General features: G+C 42.3%; 1 long non-coding RNA gene across 1 annotated transcript in view; it reads right to left on the bottom strand.

Moving 5' to 3' along the window:
* The window catches only part of LOC308182340, a 45,346-nt gene extending 29,617 nt beyond the window's left edge, over positions 1 to 15,729 (bottom strand). The window contains exon 1 of the long non-coding RNA XR_013941769.1: positions 915 to 15,729. This is a non-coding gene — a long non-coding RNA (uncharacterized lncRNA). The remainder of the gene's footprint in view (positions 1 to 914) is intronic.
* Positions 15,730 to 20,891: the final 5,162 nt, after the last annotated feature.

Here is a 20,891-nt window from a genome sequence, read left to right as displayed (position 1 = left end):
GAGCCAGCACAGCAACATCAAATACAGCAGAGAGAGATACAAGCACCTGAGATGAGCACAAGCAGTTTAAATGCTTTGGTAATTAAATGCTAAAAGGCCTCCTGATTCCCACAAAGATTGATGTGAAGAAAGGAATAACGAGATGCATGTGCCATTCAGAGTTCATCTCTGTGTTCATGCTAATGGTCCTACTATGGCGCACTTGTTGGAAGTGTACCAAAGGGTTGTACTCGTTATTCACCCCAAATCCGTACACACCATTCTGACCATTCCTTTGCATCTTTGTTCTGCTTGTCCTTCAGCCTGTCCCCAAACAGCAGCCTCTTTCTCTGGACACAGCAAAACCATACGCTACAGGGATGCCTGGCTTCAAGGCACCTCCCATGCCAGCCCACAGCAGGGGAAGGTCTCCGCAGCAGGAGAGCAGCAGTCCCCCTGCCAGCACCACCGGAGAAGCCACCTCAGTCGCCCTCCTTCCATCACACCCCTGCGTGCACTAGAGTTGAGTCTGTAAAGAGCTGAGAGTCCCTGTTCCCTATCCTGGAAAAGAGGCTCTTGCTTAAAGCAGCGAGCAGCTCAGGGTTCATTTAAATGCTTGAAAGAAATCTCTCCTCACTTTGTGCTCTTCAGTGACCCTCAGCCCTGCCAGGAGATCACACAGTCATGTCCTGCCAGCAGCCACACACGGAGCAGCTGACCTGTGCACGTACAGGACACAGCATCTTTACTGCACCCGTTATCACGGAGGCAGCCATCTCCTGGCAGGAGCCTGTAGCTCGGCAGGCACCAGCGTTCCCAGAACAATTCTCACGGCCTGGTCGTGCTCCTAAGCCCTCCTGGAGGGAGGGTCCACATTTGTGTAACTGCACATACATCCACAACAGAAAGGGGAAGACAGCACTCTGAAAACCTACCGTTGGAGCCAGCTTGCCCCTGAGGAAGGCTGGTCCCTGGGAAAGAGGCCTGGCAGGGTCTTCACAGGTTGCAGGTGGCCACAGGCAGGCCACCCATCTTAGTCAAACACTGATGGGTCTTGAACTCACCCTGAGGGAACATAGCACGCCCAGTGCTTCTGGGCAGGACATTCAGACCATCCAACTAGCCTGCCAGGTCATGAAAAACCATATCATGGTTCAAAGAAGAGTGTGTTCGGGAAGGGGTGCCTTGCCTGCAGGGCCTGGCCCAGTCAGTACTCCGGGCACAGACATTGGGTTGGGCTTTGCCTAACAGCAGACTTTCTCAATTTAGCATGTGTGTATCATACCTAGGTATGGATATAGTATATATATCCCTATATCAGCACATCACAGGACAGCCATAGTACCTTTGCAATGCTCCACACCTGTTGTGATCAGAGTCCATGCCTCCTGGAAAAACGCCTTTTTTGCTAATATGCAATGAAGGAAAAAGAAAGCCAGAGAGCTGGCCCCCAGAGATGGTCTACTCCTGTGCTGTCCTGGACTTCTCCAGCACTGTGTTCCAGAGGAAGCCCAGCTGCAAGTCATGCACGAGGGGTTGGGGTTCAGCCTCCCTGCAGCATAATCCCTTGCAGCACAGAGACCAGGCCCATAGGAAACATAATAATTTCTAAGTTGCATAAGGAATGAGTGCAATTGCACATTTAAATCATGAACCCTTGAACATTTTAAACACACTCAAGATGCCCCAGAATTTCTGATCTGATCTGGGACACTTTAACTGTGCACTGCAGGAGATAACTTGTGTTTGCACAGGCCACAGGGTCTAGCCAGGGCACAAGAACTGGAGGTTTTCACAGAACTTCAGTGTGAAGATCTTCTCCCCTGAAGGCACTGCAGGTTTGGGAGTAGGAGGAAGTTGGGAGGAAGAACTGAAGTGTGGGAGGCAATTATGGCAGCTGTGCCAGACAGATAATAAAGCAGATCATCACAGCAGACAGTACTCAGGTAGAGGAGCTGTCAAGATGTGGACGGTTTCACAACAGGAATAAAGGGAATTCAATGAAGTTCAAAACCAGGAAACATGCTTCAAGGTTCTAGCCAGGACTGGAAGACCATGGATGTGCACACACACACACAGAGAGCTAACTCACTACACTCATATGCATTTATTCTGGTGTCAGCATTTGGATACTACCAACAATCAACTTCCAATTAATCATGGAAATTACTCCAACAGTGAACTTTGAACAGTAGGCACAATAAAGAACAACGAACTTGTCTCATCTGTTGCTATTCTGAAGCTATTTAGAGGTTACAGGCAGGCTGATACAGGTCTGGAGCCAAGCAGGTCCATAGAAGGAAAGGTGCTTCAAAGGTGATTAAATTGTGTGCACTGTCCACTAGGCTCTGGGCTATTCAATGGCTATTGGTGCAGAGGAGAAAGAAAGGGCTCATACCCCATTTAGCTCCTCACTGATGATTCATAGACTCATAGAATTATTTAGGTTGGAAAAGACCTTTGAGATCATCAAGTTCAACTGTCAGCTTGACCTACCAAGTCCCATCATTAAATCATGTCCCTTAGTGCCATGTCCACAGGTCTCTTAAATTCCTCCAAGGATGAGGACTCCGTCATTTCCCTCAGCAACCTGTTCAAATGCTTGACTACCCTCTCTATGAAGAAATTATTCATAATACCCAATTTAAACACCCTCTGGCACAACTTGAGGCCACTTCCTCACATCCTATCAATTGCCAACTGAAAAAAGAGACCAGCACTGACCTCAGTGCAAACTCCTTTCACGCAGTTGTAGAGAGTGATGAGGTCTCCCCTCAGCCTCCTCTTCTCCGCTACAAATCAAATACTAATCTCTCTCCCCACTGTTCCCTTCAAGGGACATTGCATATGACCAGTCACACATGGCTGCAACTTCTTAAAGCACAAAGTTTAAGAAAACCCATAGAAAGGAGGTGGTGATCCTGCCTGTGAACTAAACAGACTGTTAAAGCAGAATCTCTTTTTCTCGCAGAGGCTGCACACAGAGGAGAAAACACTGGTGTCTTTGAGAAATGCTCTGGTGAGCGCTGGCAGTCTCCACGGAGATGTATGAGGGGCTCTGCAAAACAAACTCTGAACCGTTTTACTTCTAGCCTGTCCCTTCACATCAGCTCCAAGGGAGAACTGGAGCCAGCCTGCTTTTCTCATCCACACAGCTCAAGCCCAGCAGCTTGGCAGTGCTCATCTGCCACCCACAAGACAGCCCACAGCCCTCATTAGCTCGCACGCTGGTCAGGTGGTAACCCCTCTAACTGGTTAGAACCCTAATTAACATGACTAACAAGTCTTTTTGAAACTCCTTTCCACACTTTGAAACACCACACCCACCAATTATTCCCTATTTCCACACATCCCAAATTCAGGAATGCCCAAACTTTTCTTACCCACAATTGATTTGCTCCACTAGGAAAAAAGTAGTTTTGGAGAGAGAAAAAAAAATCACAAAAGTGTAAGTTGCCTTGCTTTGTTTTCCACGTACAAGCCCTGACTGCTAAGCTTGAAAATGAGAAAGGATCACACGCTAAGCGAGGAAATTACGGCAGCATATCCTCCTTGCATGGAAAGAGCAAGAGAGAACTACATTTCTTACAGTCTGAAAATACTAATGAAACCACTGCTTTCTCTTCCTTTGCACTCTGCAGACCTTGCCATCCTCCACCACGTACAGATAGCAGTGGAAAGAGGAGAAGAAAGCATTTTGAGTCTCTTCTCAAAAATGCAAACCACCAGAACTAGAAACAAATGATGGACAGAAACGTGAAGAAAGAGCGCAACATTACATAAGCTATTGTTAAGCCACGTAGCTATGGTCTTTACTTGGCCTTTCTATTCTTTTCCAGTGGTGTAATGCCCAACTTGCCTTTCAGCCGTTCCTGAGCAAAGTTGCTGTCTGCACAGGATCCCATCCTAGCTCCAAGCTCTCAGTGCTGATCAATAACAGCCAGCACCAACACCGCTGTCTCATACAGCAAGTCAGAGCTGGTTTTTTATGCCTGGCACAACTTCATCCCTTGTTGCTCAGACCCTCAAATTCCTGAGCCTTCAGCCCAGTTCTCATCCTCACATCTCAGTATCCTCAGAAAACTTGGTTGCATATCACCTACCCATCTGCCAAGACAGTCTCCATTCCCAATCTTGTCCTTCATAAAGGATACAGAACTACCCTAATGTTTTGAGTTTGTTCTTCAATTTAAAAACCTCACTAAGGACCTCATTAAGCACCAGAAGTCCATCCTTCCTGTACAGACTGCCTTTATTACCAAAGTATCACACCTTCCTGTGGTCCTCCAATGCCGCCTGTCAGGCATTCAAACCTCTCTCCCCTCCTACACATACCAAATGCACTTGAGAAAGCTGCAGGTCGTGTGTTCCACTGCCTGCTACTACAGTGTTCATGTAAGGTTAAAAACAATTATCACTCCACCCGTCCAATTAAAAAACTATTAGCAGCACTCAGTGCAACACCAGGGTATGGCAGAAACTCCATCTCCTTCCCATTTTCTGACATCTGAGGTCAAGGAAACAGTTCAAATTTACACGTAAACTCCAATTCACAAGCTTTGAAACTTCCTGCTAGGGTAATCGGAGGTTATTTCTCCAGTTTCTCCTTTCTCATCCACCTGCAGAGTTCCTGTCCTGGACCAGGACACACTGAAAAGACGGGCCTCTCCACTGCTGCTGCCACTCCGAGCCCTGCACACCCACGTGCATTCCTGTGCTTAGCGTGGAGGACTGGATGCTGTGAGCCAGCTGCTCATGTTTCAGAACCTCCTCCATCCATCATACATTTATATTAGGCTAATATTCTTCTATTATCTGAAACGTCAACTCTTGGGCAGGACTTAATCAGGTTGTTTTATTGCATTACTTGTTTTTTAAGGAAGAGCTTCAAAATACTTTATCAGTGGTCAGACCCCTCTCGTATATTCCCAGCAGAGACGGAACTAGGCAACAGGAGCTGAACAAAGGAGCACACCAGCCCCACTGACCAGCACCACCGGGGGATGTGGGAGCCAACGGGAGGAGCAGTTTGCTACTTCTTTCCCCAAGCAGAAGCAATGGCCAACACTGCAGCTGTGGGACACTGCCTGGACAGATTTCTCAATATTTTTTTTCCTTTCATTTGTGAAAAAAACTACTGTGGGCACAAACACTGCAACATCCTTTTACTTATAACCAAAGTGTTGGATTTTAGCATTTGGAGGGATAATGCTATTCCATTGCATCTCCTTCCTGATGGCTACAGGTTTCAGACAGAGAAAGGCTGGCTGAAGAGCGTCACTTACGTAGTTCAAAGTGAAGCTCATTGCCGAAAAAAACAAAAGGGGTTAATAAATAACTTTTCTTCAACTGGCAACAACCAGGATCCTCTGCAGAAACCACAGCAGCTCACAAACCTCTTGTGAAGCCATGGCCAACAGGCTGCAGGAGTTCCTCTCAAATCTCCCCTGCCAGGCCAGCCTAGCCCAGGCATTGTTTTCATCTTCAGGACTTTGCCTTTGCTACCACCGACTTTTCAACGTAAGGGGAAACCCCATGAGAAGCCGTACAGCCATCAGGTGAAAGTGGGTCAGGTAAGAAAGCAGCACGGCTTCCACCCATTGTCAACATGTATGCCCTAGGCTGCTGTTAGCTCATCTTTGCTGTTTTAAGCATTTACTTAGGAAGAGCACAACACGTCTTCAAACTCTGAAAGCCCTCCTGGTCCTGGAGAGGCAGCCCCCGAGCTCCAGCACTGTGTCCACCCTCCCAGCTCTTTGTCACAGGGCCCAGTCTCACACACCTTGGGTCACTCGTGAGGCTCCTCACAGCGGTAATTCATCGCCTCTGGCTGCACTCAGACCTTTCAGAGAGGAGCGGAGGGGACTGCGGCAGCTGCAATCAAAACCTAATTTGTTTTGTGGTTCTAAGCAGGTCATGATCTAAGAGATTTTATTACATACACACACACACCCACAATATTCTGAAGGAAAACCATGTATCCGGCTCAGGAAGCACCTTGGCAGAAACTTTACCATTTCCACTTTCTGATATCTGCTGCTTTTTCCCGTACTTGTTCCCTATACAACTTTTTTTTTTGTCTTGTGATGACGTCCAAAGCATGAATTTTCAAAGCTCGAGACTGATTATAGGGTACACATTTAAACTAGATCGACAGGTTACAAATAATTCAGTTCACTATCAACAGGAAAAACAATCATAATCACCTACTTTGCTTTAGCTTAACCTTTTTTCCCCTCAGCTTAAGGCAGTTCAAGGTTCCCAGTCTTGCAGTGCCACTCTGGCCCAGCACCATTCCCTTGTGCAATGACAAGACCACAAAAACCCAGCCACAAACTCCTGTTTGCCATCATGTTAGCTGTCCAAGCCCAGCCTCCACAACCATCCAACAAAATGGCAACACCAACAGATCTCAGCAAGCCAGGACGCTGCTAGCTGAGACTCACACAGGAGTCTGATCAGTAAAAGACAAAAGCAATGCAGGCCAGGATAAATAAATAAATAATTAGTAACAAATTTAAACCGAGTAATTTTCCAATTCCACTCCAAATCCCCTCCCGGATGAAGAGCAGGGAGAACAGAATGTCAGAAATCACCATCGAGACTGCCGCTAGTTCGACTGGAAGCGGCTGCTGCCGGCGCTGCCCCACAGAAGGCGGCCGCAGCCCTGCCGCTGTCCCGCTTCGCTCTGCAACCGACCCAGCAGAACAGGCTGTACTCGCCTAGGTGTTACCTTTACGTAGCGAGACTCCCACACTTTCACACTTTAGTGTATTGTCAACTTTTCTCTTCAGAAGGAAAGCTAAAAACTTCGAATACTTGGCCTCCATGCTTCTTCTCAGACTTTAGTTAAAATCTAAAAGGGAACGATTCAACCTTTGCTATTTCTGGGAAGAGGACAGATCAATTAGCCCATGTTTCCTTAAGCATATTTCTAACACATTTACCCTCATCGATAAGCACTGCATTGACAATGATGTAAGCAAGAATATGAAAAAACATATTTGTTTGAAATGCAGCAGATGGAAACAAAAGGTCCCATAAAGAGCTGGAAAAACCAGGAGACTTGAATGTTTCATAACTTGTAAAAAGAAGTGAGAGCTACATGTCATTAAGAATTCCTGCGACAACTGATAAATTGCCAGAGGAAAAAAAATAAACCTGATACTATATACCTTAAAGCCTGTCCAGTCCAGTCAAAGAAAGCAAGCAGTGGGGGCTGTGCATCATGTATGCCTTCCCTATAGGAAGGCTAGCAAATTCTTACATAAAATTGGCCATATCACTTTCAGAGCAATTTGCACACTGGGAACAAGATGTTCCTAAAAAAGATGGATTCATACCTTAAAGCCCATTAAATATACCATGCTCTTAATCCTGATAGAGTACTTGTGGTATTCAGCTTACACCACTTCAGAGACACGGGTGCGTTCGCAAGGATTCCAACCCAGATATGCTTACACAGGCTTGCATATCGAGCTGGGTTGATTTACACAGCTCCAAACGCACTAGGTTGAAGAAAATCAAGGTAAATTTGGCCTGCATATTTAAATACATACCTTCAGCTTTAATGGTGCAGTGTTAATCACCTGGTAAATCCCACACTTAAGAGCATACAAAACAACAGCCCTAAAGATGGTGATGTTCTCTTTACATATCTCATCAATCTTTATTCTTCCCCTGTAACACCTCATTGGATTCTTCACTTTACCATGCCATTCCTCAAAACACAGCAAGTAACCCCATCAGCCCAAGGCTCACAATGAGAATTATTCCCAGATTAACTGCTGATACAGTGTATGGTTCACAGCATCAGAGCAAGGAAGGATTTGCATACTGAATATATTCTCTCAGCTCTCTCCCCGCCTCAGAATGTAATTTACACAGGAGATTCATTTCCAATTCACAGGTCACTTTAGAATGAGCAGGAATTCACACAAACATACAATGCATTTATTCATGTGCCTGTGGATTCGAAGGACAGTGATGGCTCCTCATCTGCAAGCAGCTAGTGATTCCTCCAGGCCTGTCCCTGTTGAAAAGGAACTCTGTTGCCCCAGGAAAGCAACAAGCTGTTATTCCTAAACTACAAGATTTAACCTAAAAGGTTTTTGTAATAGGAAACAGTCGACTGAATTTTGGCTGCATACAACTGTTAATCTCACCATCCTCTTCCAAACTTGCCTGCCAGCATGCCACACCAGTTACAGATGCAGCGCCGTGTTCAGAGGACTGCACACAAACATTAATGTCGCAACATGCCAAATCTAGGTAGTCAAGAAGGTTTTGTTTGAAGATGGTTAGAGCTGTATCAAATTTCAGAACTTTTGGATTTTATTTCATTTAATTTGCTTAACATGTTTGTTACGAGATTAACTACAATTCTGCCTTCTCTGTCAAGTCTCCAAAACAGGCTCAGGCCAGCTCCTGAACTTACACATCTGTGGTAGTAGTTGCTTTTAGGAAGCACTCATTCCTGCTGCTCAGCAAGATGAGCACATTGCGTGTAAAAAGGATTAACAATGGGAAAAAGAACATCTGAGTGATTCTGGTAATGCCTCCACAGCTGAAATGAAAAACAAAGCCAGACTAAACCACATGACATGCCAGAATACTTTTATAAAATAAATTGTTTACTAAATACAAACACGCACACACAGATTCTCACCTCTTGAAAACATATCTATACCAGGATACAGGCCGACTTCCCCCTTAATACCTGAAAACAATCAAATGGAGTACTGCAAACACAGTGTTGTGCTGCACATTAAAGATTGCTATAGTGCATTCTGCTCTTCTCATTCCTCATTGCAGGGTGGGGAGGGGCATACAAACTTAGGAAGCCAAGATGAAGCCAAATTCTTGTTATTCGTGTAAGTGCAAGGCAACTCAATCTTGTACTGCTGAAATTTCCCACAGAATTTGGCATTTCACAGGAGAGTAAAATCACAAGATGACAAATTCTAGTTTGTTTCATCATTGCTTTCCAAGCATACCTTCAGAATAAATGTTGCTCCATGAGAAGTTTCTTCAAGTTTGCTTAAAATGTTTTTCCCTCTGCATAAGGGCTCTCCAAGAAAATACTCAAAGAAAAGCTATTAGAAAATGTTTTGCCATGACAGCTTAAAATAAAATTCCCACCCAAGTGAAGTGATTACAAGTTTCTCTGCTTCTCTTCCCCACATAATTCAAAGAGAATACATCAATGAGGACAAGCAACACATGAGAACACTCAGACCCTTGGAAAACAACCACAAAGTAATGACTTCAAAAGATGTTTATTAGAAAAAATGGACATTACAAAAGGACCAGGTAGGAAACAATTATACAATGCATGTGTTGTTTATATAGTACACTGCATAGAACAAGAAAGAAGACTTCATATACATGTACCAAACCCACCTGAAACTGCTATGCATGTCACTTCTCGGATCACTTGCCACAACAGGCAGATGCTGGGGTTCTTCTGGAAGATAGCTAATCCATTGTATGTTTTACATTTACTGAAAAAGTATAGATTGTACACAATTTTATTGACACTTAAAACAAGGCTCATGTTCAAGAACTTCTCCAACATTCTCCCAAGTTATGGCATTAAGATACTGTATCTTCTAATTTTTTTTATTTTTATTTTTTTAATTCAAGGTAATTTAGATTTCAAGTTCTCATGCTACATTTTTCCCCATGAAAAATAAAACCCTGTTGACTACACATGGTTCTACCTAGCAAAGCATATCTGAGACTATTTGCTTGGTTAACTAAGGAAGAAGTCCTTACTTCACTATCTGTCAGAACAAGGTTCACAAGCAAATCCTTCATCACCCAAATCAGAGAACAAGAGATACATATTAGCTAACACTTTTCAGCAGTCCCGTATCATGAAGCAGAAAAAACTCAGCTGAACTCCTAAGACAGAAAAAAAGGCACTAGCAACTAAATAGTTTCTAGCAACAATCACTGTAGAGACTAATTCTCAATCAGGAAAATGAACAGAGAACCTCACTGAACGAACTGGAGACTGTGTCTGTGTCTCAAAGGACAAAAAGTAGTCACCGAATATCCTGAGTTGGAAAGGACCCAACAAGGATCATCGAGTCCAACTCCCAGCTCCATGCAGGACAACCCAAAAATTAAACCATATGTCTGAGAGTATTGTCTAATAGTTAGGGAAAGGCTAAAAATCTCAAATTGTTATTTTTGATATCTAAAAGAAACCCTGTTTCTTCATTTGTTTTGTCATGGTTTTAGCAGCTGTCCATTAAACTTTAAGGATTGGGTCAGAAAAAAAAACCACAACAGATTAAGGGCTTGGTTGTTTATCCTCCTTCCCACACTTATAAGCTTACCTTCTCTGTTGCAGAGCAGCTCTTAGACATAATATAAAGACAAACATTTCTATCAACATTGAAATACTGAGAACAGCGCAAACCACGGCCAGAAGACACACATCACCTAAGTCTTCCCCATTTACGCCTGACTGCTGGGACTACATACTAATACCTGTCAGAGTTCACACTGCAAGTCCTTGCTTTAGTGCCCATCACAGTGTCTGTCCTTCACCATCTAAAAATAGACAAGAGTTGAAATATGATTACATTTCAAATAGGAGAAAGTTATATAATAACAGAGCACAGGCCCTCTAATCCTACACCAAGAAAAAGAAGCTGGAGGTTAGCAGATATGAATGCACAAACAAGATCTCTTATTGTAAATAATGTGTATAAAATAGACTTCAAAATCCCAGGAAAGACTCTGCTGCCCTCATCATTAATGTGGTAAAGAATTTTTTGGAGGTTGCTAGTAATACTAACATGTAAATAGCTAATCAACTGTCACGTACACAAACTGTATAAACAAACTGCTGTTAGAACATGTTTAAACAAACTGCAATTAGAAGAAAGAGTTACATTTATTCTCCTGCCTCTCCGGGAGCGTCAAGCCAAAGGTAAGTGAAACAATGCTTGACATCTGTTCTACGTGCCATCAAATATCTTGAATTATTGAGGTACACTTGGAAAGATCCTGAGCAGTTCTTCAAAATAAACTGTAACTATTCCATCTGCACAACCACCTATAAACTAAAATTTAGGTATAATCTAGAAACAAGAAGGAAGAAGACAGGCAATTGTTACCCAAGTACTGCTTCAGCTCACTAAAAGAATGTGGCGTTGTTGTTAAAGCTGATTTCGGTTATTTTACGCTTTAGGGTTTGAATACCAACTTGACTAAGGTTTTTATATATTTAAATATATATCCATGTTCCTCTTTTTTAGTGGTAAGGCTTTCTTCTCTTTAAAAAAAAAAAGAATTCTTTGTATGCTGGAAAATTTTTTTAAGCATACAGAATAAGATATCCAAACTACTCCGGAACAGATTTTTTTTCCCCCCTCTCTTCAAACTGGCCATTCAGGAGGAGAAATTGTTTATGTCAAAGATGCATCAACCTGAATATCCTGCATATGAAATAAAATGCAACAGTTACTTCACCAGTGTCTAGACAGACATTTCATCAAGTTGTGCATCTGTGACATTAGCTGTCACTTGCATGGTTTTTGGTTTTGTTGCTTTTAAAAAAATCCACTAGGAACAGCAAGGATGTAAAGTCCTAAATGAATCTAACGTATTCACATGAATGACAAAAAACAAGACTGCAAGAAATCTTGTTGCCTACACAAGCTTTATTGATGACACTCGTCAACAAGGTACTACTGCAGGAGGCAACGTAGTTTATCACACTCCACTGAGAGCATCTTCTAAGCCTAATGGCCAAAGCAGTGAAGACAAAACTACTGATTTTGGAGAAATTATCAATTTTGACATTCAGGAGTTACCTGACAGCTATGATCACATTGCTTCCCTAAGAAAAGGGGGGGGGGGGGGATTAAACCAAAGAAATCTTCTTTTATTGAATGCTAAGGAGATCAAGGCTTGCAGAGCCATATACAAAGCCATGGTTCAACAGAGGCCAAAGGACTTCAAAGACAAACTTTCACCTCAGATGGATCTGACCAGCAAATTAACTGTTCCAAAAAGAAGCAATTTTTGATGGATCAGTCTGCAGGTATAAAGCTCCAAAGCTCACTCAAATCAAGCTGAACTCTTGAGACTCAAGGGTTCATTTAGTCTAAGAAACAATTTGCACAAAAAAATGATTACCATACTTGAGAATCAAACAAAGAGCGAAACCCCACAGCCATTAAAGATTTAATACCATCTTTCCTGTATTGTTCTGGAAGATTGGAATTGAGTTGCACTCAGGAACCCTAAAAACAGCACTCCAAAGCTGCAAAGACCTCAGTGGAACAGAAGGCGGGTAGAATCAAAGGTGCTTTCAAACTGTGAAGCACTACCTCAAACATGAGCTAGGGCAGCCATACCTCTGCATTAACCAAGGCTCTGTAAGCAATGTCAGTAGGTTCTGTCAGTATCCATGAACAAAACCACTGCAAGGAATAAGAGAACTGAAAAGCTTTTCTTATCATAAGCATAAGATGGGTAGGAGGCTGGAAGCCAAAGTTCTGAGAAGCCATCGTGAAAATGGGAAAGGGTCACAGTCCGAAGGGAAAAATATATCAAGAGGTAAAAAGCTGCAAACAAAGCTACTTTTTTTTTTTGGTTGGTTGATTTTGTGTCTTTTTTTTTTTTTTTTTTTTTTTGCAGGAGCAGGAGATTCCCTCTCACAAAGATCTTGAGACAAACTGCAAGTTTTATTCAAGCTGGCCTACCTCACCTGGTACAGCATATAGTGGATGTTACCAGGACCCGTTTCAACTCAGAAGAGAGCCACTAAAAAGAGCAGACATACTAGCAGAAGGATGGAAATTGAAAGATGAAAATTTGCATTAGCTAACAGCTACAAAGGAATAAGTAGGCATTGGTGGTGTTTAATTTTCTAGAATCCATGTCATTGCTGGCAGAAGCCTCATTATTGTGGAATTTTAGAAAACATCAAAAATGGCAACTGCATATGAGCATTCTTGCACTTAAGTGGAACTAGATCTGCAAGGTATTCATTACATATGCAGTCAGCCCTTTCATCAGGCAAAAAATCAGATATCTTGCAAACGGAGGGCCATGCAAACTGCTTCACACTGAGCGACCTCCGGGCCATGCTTCTGCAGTCAAGCACAAGATACATATGACCCACTGCTTTCAACGTTATTTCCACTCTGGAAACGGCTTAGACACTTTTGTGCATGACCTGCCATAACACAGATTTATCAGACCAGAATCGTGATAATCCAGCAGACAGCTCAGTTCAGGAGTACCTCAATGGCTCCACGCAGGCTTCCCCTGGGAGCTGGGTCCCCCTCCCTGTACCACATCCCAGAGCAACAGCATTATCGAAGGGACTCCATCTTCTCATAACCTTCTAGGTATTACAGTTTGATAAATTCATTAACTTCCTTCTCCTGTCTATATTTGTCTTTTTTTTTTTTCTTTTTTAAGAGCGTACTAATACCTCTATCTGGAATACTGGCAAAACACCACAACAAAAAACAAGCTAGAAAACCAAAACTTTTAGCTCTGCAAAGGGTGCTGAGGCCAACAGAAAAAGGTTGCACTGTATCTTACCAATCTTCAGCTTCCAAAAGCCTGCCCTTCTCTATCCAAGACATGGTACTATGCAGTTCATGACATGAAGAATGTACAAAACACCACGATTATTCTTTTTGGGTTTCTTCTTCTCTCAACCCAAATCATGCAAAAAGGCACAGGCTGAACTCCATTTTGAAGACTATGATTGATTTTCATTTTGCTCTGCTTTTTTTTATCATGTGGTATTACGAAGCCTCACAGTTACTCTATGTGAGCCTAGCAAAGCAGCAGGTCTACCAGAAGGCACTGAGGTGACTCAGATGTCACCCAAAAACACGTAAACACGCTTTCTTGCAAATATTATGGACAATTATGTAACAACTTTCCTCTTTCACCTCTATTAAAAGCTAATTAAAGACCCAGCCTCTTAAACACTTAAGTTGAAAAGTATAGAAACTCAGGAAAAAGTGAAATATTCAGTTCCTTTTTTTTTTTTTTTTTAAAAAAATGTTTGCAAGGAGAATTAGTTCTAAGCTATATGAATCAAGCCTTCTGATAGAATGCTGATGCAGTGCATGATGAACCACAAGCGGGCCTGACAGGGACAGAGCTTAAGTCCAGGAAACCTAGAAAACACTTAGAAAAGGAAAAAAAAAATTTAAAAAATACAATAAATACTGAAAAGAAAATTAGAGAACCCTATAATCTTCTGTCATCATTTCTCCACCTTTCAGTTCCTTTTTTCCTTTTTCCCCCCAATGCCACCTGCAAAAGGGACACTGAAGAGATGTCCTCAGCCACCCCAGAACGCCCAGAAGCTAGCTGCCAGTACACTCAGCTAAACAGCAGAGCCACTGCAATCTGCTACAGCAGTACTGGAATGCCAAAACTTCTAAATCAGGATAAAACTGAAATTTGTGTATGATACCGTAAGAAGAAATTAAAAATATTTCAATGAGAAGTTTCCCTGAGCTATTTCAGTTCAAAAAGCACTAGGACAGAATTAGCCTTGATGTAACCGGTGAAGTATAGTTGGAATATACTGTGTATTATTCTAACAAGAACATGGTACACAGCACAAGAAACCAAGATGCAATTGATATTTGTGCTCTTGTAAACCTCCCCCGCAGTTTTACTGTTCTTCAAAACATCGGTTGACAGATGCACTAGTCAGAAGCTGAAGAGCAGTTCCATGCTTGAGCCCTACCTGAGCTCTTCACTATTACCCATCGCATTTCCACAGGCTGAGATTCACCCACAGGCAAATGTTTATCTTGTGATTTCTTCATAAATTCAAACACATTTCCTGGATACAATTCACCTGATGCTGTCATACAATATTAGCACGCTGCTATACCCACACAGGCTCTAACACCAGACTGGGTGTAAATGAAGTGCTAGGAATTAAATAGATCCAAAAAACCTGCAATCAAATTTTTTCAGAAGTATAAAGACAGGTAACTTACCAGCCAGCTCAATTCATATGGCATCATGAACATTCTTCTGGGATTATGTGAGAAAAGATGAGAATGGAAGCTAAAACATTATTAGTAGATAAAAAGGACCAGGCACTTACATAACGAAGATACCAAATTAAAACGTTTTAACTTTTTTTGGAGCTTACTTTTTGATTGTCATTCAGTCAAGTATCATTTATAATATATTTTATTTATATAACTATCAAAAAATGCTTTTACAAAGCTGTGGTGTTTTGCTTCTCCTTTCATTCTACTGTCACTCATCCCCTTCTAGACAGCAGAAGCACACCTGCAGTGGCTGAATCGTCAATGACAGAACTGAACCACGAATACAATAAGCATAGGGTCTGCCTGTTTAATCGTGCATTACATCTCAATTTTCATCAGGTACTCTTCTCTCTGTAAGTAACCACAACCATTCCCAGTCTTTTGGTATTAAAGCCTGATAGTTTTTGTTTGTTTGTTTTTGTTTTGTTTTCCAGACAAAGATTTTATAGTCTTAATTTGGAACAGAAAAGATTTACTGCTAACACAAGCAAAGACTCTGCGTATCAGAAAGTCTGTCTTTGCTTGCGATCAGTGTGGTCTTGTCAGTCCCGTGCTTCCCCCTGGAGGTCCTATCACATAATTATAAACTGCAGTCCCTCAGTACACAAAGGATTCATAAATTCAGTATCATCACCTACCGACAAATCCAATACTTGCAAAAATAGAATTACGTGGCTTCCACACTCCTTATTACTTCCTCATTATTGGAAGCTTCATAAAGAACACAAGATGGTTAAATAGATAAGAAACGTAATGTGTTTGCACTTCACTCTTGTAGGACTTCACACTGAATGAAACAAAGCTACAGAAGATAACATAAGTTATTTACTTGCTACTGTTCTGCTGGTTACCAAGATATGAGCAACTTGTCACATTTGAAAGTTCAGATTTCACACTAAGAAAGATATTTACCATATACTTGTGAAGCAGTTTATCATGTATCTTTACTAAGAAAGCACACTCCTCCTAGTGGGAGTAATGAAACCACAGAAGAAGAGATTAAAATGGAAAGATATGGTCCACAAGCATTCTCTTAAAAAAAAAACACCAGAATTTTTACCTTAAAAACAATGTGCAACTTTATCAGACTTTTTTCTACCTACCCAATGAATACTGCTACTACTCTGTCTTCAAATATCACATTTAGAAAATCTAAGACCTAAGAACACAGGACAGAGAGTACATCATCTAACTATACCAGATTTATTGTAATGCGGTTTTGATGCTGCTGCATGCAATCCTTCGCCCATGCAAAATTCGCCTTGAAAGTTTTGTTCCAGTCCAAGATTTTCAGAGACTTCACATGTGCTTTTGCTTCAAAAATCTGAAATCTTTACCTGCCTAACTTGTACATCTGAGAAATGCAAGGCATTAAGCACTCTAATAAATACTACTTTTTGCAATGAGCACATTGTTAGGGAAGAAAGCTGAATCGTTCTGTGAGCAAACGGTCCAAACACGTTCTTCAGATACATTATAGGGAGACTTAAGTCAAACAGCAAAAACTTCCAGCATGCTGACTACCAGCTGATTTCACAGCACCAAGTTAGAGCATAGTCATAGAGTCATTAAGTTGGAAAAGACCTCCAAGGTCATCTGGCCCCAGTGCAGTGTTCTGAAACAGTGCCAGCAACGGCATGTTCTGGATCTGCACTAAGCAGGGCAAGTATTGAATTTATAGCAGCAAGGCTGCATCAGAGGTCAGCCAGGCTAGGGCAAGCTTCTTGCAAGCTAGCCAGGAAGATGGTGGTGTGCACCAAAGAGGGATCCACACAGTAACAGCAGCTTCACAGGGACTTGAGGTAAAACTTTTACTGCATTTTGGGATTCTAATGATCGTGTTTAATATAAGGAATGTTCTTGTTCATTGGTGGATAAAAATGTTAACGATTTATAAAGGTGGACCTACAAAGGAGCAGTTAAAGGCCTTAAGCATTTTCCCATAAATAATTTGCTGTGTTGTCATTCTGCTTTCTTTTAAAATTATTCTGGCCTGTAGTTGCATCTAGCTCTGGGGATATTGCAGGAGGACACATGGGTGGTTCTCAAAGATATACCTGTGGTCTTTCTCAACACTGGCACAAGTACTCGTGGGTACTGAATTTAAACAGACTGTCTAGTTCCAGATATCTGTTGAGGATTATTGAAGGTTACTGAATTAAACAGCTATTAGTAAAGATCAAGGAAAAATGAAAATCTATAGACATTTCTTTAAATCTGAGTGATCACTTCATAGAATCACGGAATCATTAAGGTCGGAAAAGACCTCCAAGATCATCTGGTCCAACCATCCCCCTATTACCAATGTCGCCCACTAAACCACGTCCCTAAGCACCACATCCAACCTTTCCTTGAACACCCCCAGGGACGGTGACTCCACCGCCTCCCTGGGCAACCTGTTCCAACGCCTGAGCGCTCTTTCTGAGAAGAAACTTCTCATTTCCAACCTAAACCTCCCCTGGCGCAACTTGACACTATTCCTTCTTGTCCTACCACTGGTTACCTGCGAGAAGAAGCCAAAACCCATCTCACCACAACCTCCCTTCAGGAAGTTGTAGAGGGCAATAAGGTCTCCCCTGAGCCTCCTCTTCTCCAGACTAAATAACCCCACTTCCCTCTTCCCTCAGCCGCTCCTCACAGGACTTGCGTCCCAGGCCCTTCACCAGCTTTGCAGCCCTTCTCTGGGCACATTTCAGGGCCTCGATGTCCTTCTTGTAGTGAGGGGCCCAAAGCTGAACACAGCACTTGAGGTGCGGCCTCACCAGAGCTGAGTACAGGGGGACGATCACCTTCCTGGTCCTGCTGGCTGCACTATTCCTGACACAAGCCAGGATGCTGTTGGCCTTCTTGGCCACCTGGGCACACTGCTGGCGCATGTTCAGGTGAGCATTGGCCAACACCCCCGGATCCTTTTCCTCTGCACAGCTTTCCAGACACTCTGCCCCAAGCCCGTAGAGCTGCATGTGGTCGTTGTGGCCAAAGTGCAGGACCCGGCACTTAGCCATGTTGAACCTCATCCCTTGGCCTCTGCCCATCGACCCAACCTGTCCAGGTCCCTCTGCAGGGCCTTCCTACCTTCCGGCAGATCGAAACTTCCCTCCAACTTGGTGTCATCTGCAAACTTACTGAGGGTGCACTCAATTCCCTCATCGAAGTTATCAATAAAGATATTAAAGAGGATGGACCCCAATGCTGACCCCTGGGGAGCATAAAGAAGTTGTAGAAGTTGTACTTCTAAAAGATGTTGCAATGAACAAGAGGTGCCATATCTTGCCTTCTATTCTTTGGGTGTGATTTCCTATCTCACCCACTGATCTGTTTCACTTGTTTTACTCCCTGTTTTTAGCTGACAGGAACAGCAGTCACTATCTGCAGCACACATATCCCAGTCCACCACTCATTCTTTCTAGCCTTGTGCCTTCTAGCATTGCCACTTTTTTATTTATTACTGTTATTTAACTCAAAGGAAAACTTACAAAGCAATAACTTGCCAGGTGTTGTCCTCAACTGGGGAAGCTGTCCATCATTACCATCCTGCACTTTAAGCGCATCACCTAAAACCATTTTACCCATTTCCCTGTTGTGGTCCTGCCGCTCAATCCTGGGAACATCTCTGTGATTCCCTTGACTTAAACTACTTTCTGGTACAGAATGTCTGCCTGTTTAACACAGTAACACAGCCACACACACCAAGGACACAAAACCAACATGTTTCCAGTTTGTAAATTCAGACTACTGGAAGGATTTCCCTTTCAGAAAGTCAAATACTAATTGATGGTATCCGCCACACTTAACCCTTTCCAATTAGTGGGATGAACGAGCTTGTACAAGTCTTTGTGCTACAGCATCTACTTGGGACCATAGTTCTGGGGATGTACATCAAAAAGCAGTATTCTGGACCTTCTACAGCCATCATTCTCAACCCTATACGAAACCCGCACTAAAATCAAATCAGAAAATAAATGTGTTATCTTATGTCAGTTCCCCACTGCAGACTAAGCACTAGCAAAAGAAATGCCTACATTAGAAAGAACTGCTCCTTGCATCGACACTGCAATGACAAACTCACAATATTTGTAAAACCACACCATTAGATACTCATCTATCTGAGATGAGAGGAATCGCTGTTTGGGAGAACTTGCTTCTCACTCTTGATTGTTGGTCAAATGAAGAGTTCCGGCAGAGCAAACAGAGGGAAGAGTGAAAACCAAAACCAGTTCCTAAACTTGGTAAAAACTCCAGTATTTGGAGTACTGTTGTACTACGCAGTACAATCCAGAATTGTTAAAAGAATATGACTTCTAGTGTCTTTAGTAAGCCTGTTCTTGTATTTTACACTTTTTAGGCACACTATCTACCGTTTATTTTCCTAATATGCTGGATTCTGAGCTATATCACTTAATATTAATCAACACATGTATGGTGTTAGGAAGGGTAGAACATGTATCAACTGGCAGACTATACATCCACAATGCACACCTTCGAAACCAAACTGCAAAGACACAGTAGGCAGAAACAAGTCACTGTAATATAATGGCTGGGTATGTAAGAGTAGTAAACAATGCTGCTCACTGCAATTTCTTTGAAAGCAGGTGGGTAGCTAAAGAGGTGAACGTGGTGTTCCTGCAGAACTGAAGTAAGGTATAGTTTTACTCACTTCTGAAAACTTCTATCGCCTTTCTGTTGTGATGGATTCTACAAGTTGCACTGCTCAACACACCCTGCTTTCACAGTGCTACCTTCCAGTGACAGCATCAAAATGCAACGCAAACAAACTTGCCATATACTCAAATTAGCCATTTTCACATCTTGACTGATTAGGGAAGGGTTTATTCGCAAACTGAAATTTTCTCCTTGAGAATTACACAGAGTCCACTTCACATTGGACAGAACACAGCAGAAGGAAGAAAGTGGTCACGATGAGTGGTAGGATCCCCAAGGCAACTATCATGGTCCTCCTCTGGGAGCTCTCCTGGAGTTCCCCAACTTGTGGCTCTCTGGATCACTCCACAACATGGAATTGGATAATAAGCTAGAAAGGCTGGACACTATTCTCCTATTTTGTATCTTTAAGGATTACTGCCATTCTCTACGTAAAGAAAAAGTTTCTCATTGCTAGTGAGAAATGAGTATACTCAGCCTTTCTGCAGAATAATTTAGTGGAGAAATTTCCTCGCCAATTTACCTCAACTCTTCCCCCTCATACAAACACTGAAAGAAGCCTAAATCAATAGAAAATATTCATGCTCAAAATACTGTAGTTAAAGACACGTGCTTTCAGTTATAGCTGCTGCTTCACACAAGAGAAGCCTACCAAAAAACTGAGCAATTTTTCCTCAATCTGACAAAAAATCTCTACCTTGCAGGGAAAGTAATCACACAAAGCTATATTATCATACCTCAATCCCAAAGCATTCAAATTTCTTGCTTTTATATAGTTAGAGAACAGAACTCTGCGTTTTTATAAAAAGCTTGGGAGAAAATTAGTAAGTTAAAAGTAATAGACACTAAATATTGCCTCTGAGAAGGATGGTGATTCTAGCTGCAGAATTGAATTCTAAGCCCTCAATGCTAGACTCCATAACACAAGAGCAATGTTTATTATATTTCTGAAATTCAGATTTAATTAAAAATCCATTATTACTATTTCCTGGTTAAAGGATTGGGGGGAGAACAGGACAGAACACTAAGCCAAAAGCATTTATTGCTACCTGGGTTCCAGCATCCCTTGCCTGAGTCATCTCATTCTAGAAATGCCTGATGGCCTCAGGAGGTTCTCAGACTGAAATGAGCAACACATTGTAACTGATAGAGCCCATTATATGTTTCAGAACTAACAAATTTTAA

Source organism: Anser brachyrhynchus, assembly GCF_964034855.1.
Source record: "Anser brachyrhynchus genome assembly, chromosome: 24".
Classification (NCBI taxonomy): domain Eukaryota; kingdom Metazoa; phylum Chordata; class Aves; order Anseriformes; family Anatidae; genus Anser; species Anser brachyrhynchus.
Note: the sequence above shows the minus strand (reverse complement) of the source record. Positions and strands in the feature narration are given on the sequence as shown.